The sequence below is a fragment of the Crocuta crocuta genome, unplaced genomic scaffold, assembly GCF_008692635.1.
Source record: "Crocuta crocuta isolate KB4526 unplaced genomic scaffold, BGI_CrCroc_1.0 scaffold343, whole genome shotgun sequence".
Classification (NCBI taxonomy): Eukaryota; Metazoa; Chordata; class Mammalia; order Carnivora; family Hyaenidae; genus Crocuta; species Crocuta crocuta.
In genome coordinates, this window is record NW_027532679.1 from 7,693,175 (window position 1) to 7,700,273 (window position 7,099).

Sequence of the window (7,099 nt, forward strand, 5' to 3'; positions counted from 1 at the left end):
GATGGGGGAGAGGAGTTGAAAATAAAATAAAGCTTTCTTAACATATTTGCCAACTGAAATCAATACACAGGTAATTTGCAGAAGTACAAGCTTAATGATAACCACACTTTTACTTGAATGGCAACTCGGTACCAAAAGTCACAGAAATGTTATATCATGGGCACTAAGACTCTTGTGTGCTTTTAAGGTTTAAAGAAGAGTGCTCAAGGGACAGAAATTAATGAAAGATGACAGTCTACTAGGCTTTCTCAACCAGGATTCCACGAGAGCATTAAACCCAAAATGACTCAAGACATGGGTTATATATAAAAAACTAACTCCTATATGTCTAGAATGATACTGGTATACTATCCTTAGGAGAGCTGAGGAAAGAGTAGCTCAATCATTTTCTACATGCCTCAATTTTCTTGTAGAACTCTAGTAGACAAAAGCTGGCAGATAGAGAATTGACAGACTATGATGTAGTTACATTTTCTTGATAAGACCTAGAAAAGCCCTACTTTCTGTCTTAAGCTTTGACCATCAAGAAATGTCTATAGGGTGTTAATTAGAGACAAACTAGATTAAGAGATTATAAAGAAACCATAGGATCATCATAGCTCTAGAGTCAGAATCTACTAATTATGAGACTTTGGGAAACTAAATGCAATAACACTTGCTAAGTGCTTTCAATTTAATAGGATCTCAGTAAAGGATAACAGCCATCAATTTTTAATGGTTATTACTGTTACATCCAATTCTCAACATTTTCTATCAAAAGGACCACCTTGCTTTAAATGCACCATACCATAATGGCCAACCAGTGAGCAGAATGAGCAGTCTGAGTGGACAGAATGTTCAGAAGATGGAAACTGGCTTGAAAATGGAGAAAGTGCTTGGGAATATCTTTTAGCTTTTCAAGTAATAACTAGTCAAATAATTCAACAATTTAAACTAAAGAGTCAGTATTCATACATCCCTTAAAAAAAAAAATTGCAATTTGGTAAGGCGTGGATTTTTTAAATTTAAATTCCAGTTGGTTAACATACAGTGTAACATTAGTTTCACATGTAGAATTTAGTGATTCATCACTTACATACAATGCCCAGTGTTCATCACAAGTGCCCTTCTTAATCCCCATCACGTATTTAGCTCATCCCTCTGCCCACCCCTTCTTCAGTAGCCTGCAGTTTGTTTTCTACAGTTAAGAGTCTGTTTCCTGGTTTGCCTCTTTTTTCCTCCTACTATGTTCATCTGTTTTGTTTCTTAAATTCTACACATGAGTGAAATCATATGATATTTGTCTTTCTCTGACTGGATTATTTCACTTAGCAAAATACTCTCTAGCTCCATCCACATCATTGCAAGTGGCAAGATTTCATTCTTCTTTTCTATAATGTCTGGACTTTAAAACTAATGATTGAAATGTTAACAGAAATGCCACAGAATATAGATTTTGTTGAGAACATTAGAAGATTCTTCAGTGTTCTTCAAGAAAATTTCATTGGTAATTAGGTGAATGTAAATAAAATAACAAGGAGATAACATTTTTCATACCATAGCTGGTAAAAATATATATATATATAAACATAAAAAATAAATATCCATTGTTGCTAATGCATGAATAGAAATACTCTCACACTGATAGAAGCATAAATTGGTGCAACCATTTTAGAGGGTAATTTGGCATCTATTTTAGATGTGCATATATTTTCACTCAGTGATTCCACTTCTATGAATCTATGCTACAGAATCCTGACATGTTCAAAGAAACATGTTCAAAATTATGACTGATTTCTTTTTTGCAGTTAAAAACAAAACCAAATTTTATCAACAGGGAAACGCACACATTAATTATGATTATACTATGCTATTGATGAAATACAACCATTTTAAAATCATGAGACAACTTCTATATGCTAATTTGCAAAGTCACATGTGTGACTCTTGCACACATGTGATTCCAAATGCAAAGAAAAATATATGGAAAGATAAATACCAAACAGGTAGGTGTTTTTGCTGGTAAAAGGATGAGATTGAGGGAAGATGATTAACAGAAGAGTTAGTAGCTTTTAACACTATACTTAATAATTATTTTTAAATAATTTTAAATTATTCAAAATTTCAATTGGGGTGCCTGGAAGGCCTTGGTTGGGCATCCAACCTCAGATCAAGTAATGATCTCATGGTTGACGGGCTCAAGCCCCACCTAGGGCTCTGTGCTGATAGTTCAGAGCCTGGAGCCTCCCTTGGATTCTGTGTGTCCCTCTCTCTCTGCCCCTCCCCTGCTCGCCTTCTGTCTGTCTCTCTCTCAAAAATAAACAAACATTAAAATTAAAAAAAAAGAAAATTGCAATCAAGTATGCATCATTTTTGTGATTAAGAGTATTTTGAGTCATTACAAATAGATCTATCTGATATCTTTCTGATTTGATCCAAATAAAACCCAAAAGCTTGATCTAATAATAAAGACTTCTTCCATCAATATAAACTAGTCAGGTAGAAAAATTACAGCTAATTTTCCAAAACCAAAAGAAAGAACAATAAATTTGTTAGAAGAAATATATGGATCAAACAATGAGTAGTCTCAATTTAAATTCAACAAACATTGATCTAGTACTAGCAATTTGTCAGTCATTGTGAGTTGCTTGGCACTGTGAGATTGCTAAAAGAGATATAATCCCTGGCCTCAAGGAGTTCTCAGTTTAGTAGAAGCACTTGACATATTGATTGCTTCAATATCCTGAGATATAGCATCAAGAGACTATAACAACAGGAGCTCCTGGGTTACTCAGTTGGTTGAGTGACTGACTCTTGATTTCAGCTCAGGTCCTGATATCATGGTTCATGAGTTCGAGCCTGACCACGGGCTCTGCATCAGGTTCTGCACTGACAGTGTGAGCCTGCTTGGTATTCTCTCTAACTCCTTCTCTCTCAGTTCCTCCCCTGCTTGTTCCTCTTTCTCTCTCTATTTCTATCTCTCTCTTTCTCAAAATAAATAAATAAACTCAAAAAAAAAATTAAAAGAAAAATAAAAGAGGCTATAACAACAGTGAAGAGGAGTGTCGGAAATGAAGTCTGTATGATGGTTGCTCCTAGACTCCAAGGTATTAATCTCTAGGAACAGAGACATCCATTTGACTACAAATAAGCCCAATTAAAGAAAAAACTGAATAGGCCATGGAGGCCTTAACAACTATTTAATACATTATTTTACTTAAGAAGTAGAAAAATACTCCCAACAAACAAGAATCCAGGGCCAGATGGAGCTCTTCTTAAAGAAGAGCTAACACTTAGCTTTTGAAGTTGTTTCAAAAAACAGAAATGGAAGGAAATCTTCCAAACTCATTCTACACTGCTAGCGTTGATTCCAAAATCAGACAAAGACCCCACTAAAAGGAAAAACTACAAACCAATTTCCCTGATAACATGGATGCAGAAATTCTCAACAACATACTAGCCAACTGGACCCAATAATATGTTAAAAGAATTGTTCACCATGACCAAGTGGGATTTATTCCTGGGATGCAGGGCTGGTTCAATATCTGTAAATCAATCAATGTGATACGGCCCATCAATAAAAGAAAACACAAGAACCACATTATCATTTCAATGGATGCAGAAAAATCATTTGACAAAATATAGCATCCTTTCTTGAGAAAAACCCTCAAGAAAGTAGGGATAGAACGAACATGCCTCAAGATCATAAAGGCCATGTATGAAACACCCACCACTAATATCATCCTCAATGGGAAAAAACAGAGTTTTCCCCCTAAGGTCAGTTACATGACAGGGATGTCCACTCTCTCCACTGTTACAGACCATAGTATTGGAAGCCGTAGCTTCAGCACTCAAACAAAAAGAAATAAAAGGTATCCAAATCAGTGAGGAGGAAGCCAAACTCACTCTCGGCAGACAACGTGATACACTATATAGAAAACCCAAAAGCTACTCCACCTAAAAGCAGCTAAAACTGATACATGAATTCAGCAAAGCCAGAGGATATAAAAATCAATGCAAAGAAATCGGTTGTATTCCTATACACCAATGATGAAACAGCACAAAGAAAAATCAAGGAATTGATCCCATTTATAAATGTACCAAAAACCATAAAATACCTAGAAATAAACCTAACCAAAGAGGTAAAAATCTATATGCTGAAAACTATAGAAAGCTTATAAAAAATTGAGGAAGACCCAAAGCAATGGAAAAATATTCCATGCTAATGGATTGGAAGAACAAATATTGTTAAATTGTTGGTACCCAAAATGTCTACCCAAAGCAATCTACATATTTAATGCAACCCCAATCAAAATAACACCAGCATTCTTCACAGAGCTAGAAGTAACAGTTCTAAAACTTATATGGAACCAGTCTAGACAAAGTAAGGTTGAAAAAGAATAGACCAAGTAGAATAGACAAAGTAAGGTTGAAAAAGAATATCAAAGCTGGAAGCATCACAATTCTGGAATTCATACTGTATTACAAAGCTGTAATCATCAAGACAGTACAGTACTGGCACAAAAACAGAAACATAGATCTAATTTCACTTAGCATAATACCATCTAGTTCCATCCACATAGTTTCAAATGGCAAGATTTCATTCTTTTTGATTGCTGAGTAATGCTCCATTGTGTGTGTGTGTGTGTGTGTGTGTGTGTGTGTGTGTGTTGCATGTGTGCACACACACACACACCACATCTCACATCTTCTTTATCCATTCATCCATTTATGGGCATTTGGGCTCTTTCCATACTTTGGCTACTGTTGAGAGCACTACTATAAACATTGGGAAGCATGTGTCCCTTCAAAACAGCATACCTGTATCCCTTGGATAAAAACGTGGTAGTATAGTTGCTGGGTCATAGCGTAGTTCTATTTTTAGTTTTTTGAGGAACCTCCATACGGTTTACCAGAGTGGCTGCACCAGTTTGCATTCGTACCAGCAGTACAAGATATCCTCTTTCTCCACATCCTCACCAATGTTTGTTGTTGCCTGAGTTGTTAATGTTAGCCATTCTGACAGATGTGAGGTGGTATCTCATTGTGGTTTTGATTTGTACTTCCCTGATGATGAGTGATGTTAAGCATTTTTTTATGTGTCTGTTGGCCCTCTAGAGAAGTATCTATTATGTCTTTTGCTTTTATTGAAGAGACTGTCTTTTTTTCCATTGGATACTCTTTCCTGCTTTACTGATTAGTTGGCCATATATTTGTGGGTCCATATCTGGGTTCTCTATTTTGTTCCACTGATATATGCTTTTGCCCATTTCTTCACTGGATTATTTGTTTTTTGGGTGTTGAGTTTGATAAGTTCTTTATAGATTTTGGATACTAACCCGTTATCTGATATGTTAATTGGAAATATCTTCTCCCATTCAGTTGGTTGCCTTTTAGTTTTGCTGATTGTTTCCTTTGCTGTACAGAAGCTTTTTATTCTGATGAGGTACCAAGAGTTCATTTTTGCTTTTCTTTCCCTTGCCTCTGGAGACGTTTCTTTATTGAAACAGGCAACAAACTCTTTGATCTCAGCCAGAGCAACTTCTTATTTGAGATGTTTCCAGAGGCAAGGGAAACAAAAGCAAAAATGAACTATTGGGACCTCATCAAGATAAAAAGTTTCTGCACAGGGAAGGAAACAATTAGCAAAACTAAAAGGCAACTGAAAGAATGGGAGATATTTGCAATTACATAACTGATAAAGGGTTAGTACCCAAAATCTATAAAGAACAACTCAAAAAAACAATCCAGTGAAGGCATGGGCAAAAACATGAATAGGCACTTTTCCAAAGAAGACATCCAGATGGCTAACAGACGCATGAAAAGGTGCTCAACAACACTCATAATCAGAGAAATACAAATCAAAACTACAATGAGATACCATCTGTCAAAATAGCTAAAATTAACAACTCAGGAAACAACAGATGTTGACAAGGATGCAGAGAAAGGGAACCCTTTTGAACTGCTGGTGGGAATGCAAACTGGTGCAGCCTTTATGGAAAACAGTATAGACAGTCCTCAAAAACTTAAAAACAGAGATACCCCACAGCCCAGAAATTGCACTTCTACGTATTTATCCAGTGCATATAAAAATGCTGATTCAAACAGGCATATACACCCCAATGTTTATAGCAGTACTATCAATGATAGCCAAATTATGGAAAGAGCCCAATATCCATCGACTGATGAATGAATAAATAAGATGCAGTACACACACACAAACACACACACATATACAAAATGGAATAGTACTTGGCAATCAAAAATAATGAAATCTTTGCAACAAAATGGATGGAACTAAAGTGTATTATGCTAAGTGAAATAAGTCAGAGAAAGTCAAATACCATATGATTTCACCCATATGTGGAATTTAAGAAACAAAACAGATTAACATAGGGGAAGGGAAGCAAAACTAAGATAAAAACAGAGAGGAAGACAAACTGTAAGAAATTTAAATATAGAGAACAAATTGAGGGTTGCTGGAGGGATGTTGGGGAGGTGGGCTAAATGGGTGATGGGCATTAAGGAGGGCACTTGGGATGAGCACTAGGTGTTATTTATGAGGAATCACTATATTTTATTCCTAAAATCATTATTACAGTATATGTTAACTAACTTGGATTTAAATTTTAAAAAAAAGGTGGAAAAGCATGGGCATGTGGGTGGCTAAGTCAACTAAGCACCCGACTTTGGCCCAGGTCAAGATCTCATAGTTCATGAGTTGGAATCCTGCGTCCAGCTCTGCACTAAAGGTGCAGAGCCTGCTTGGGATTCTCTCTCCCTCTCTCTCTCTGCCCCTCCCTTACTCTCTCTCTAAATAAATAAATAAACTTTAAAAGTAGAAAAGTAAATCTCCTTGTCAACACCATATTATGTTATAGCTTACTATAAACAAATTAAAAATTTGGCATTATATCATTTATTTATTGCTGAATAGTTCCCATCAATAAAAGCCATGGGCAATCATTCATTCATTTGTAGTTTACAAAGCACTTATCTGTATATTATTTTATTTCATTCTTACAATTTTTCTGTTAGATGGGAGACATTTTTCCCATTGCACAGATTAGAGAATGGAGGTTTAGAGAGTTTATAATAGACTGTGCCTAGATGACATTCT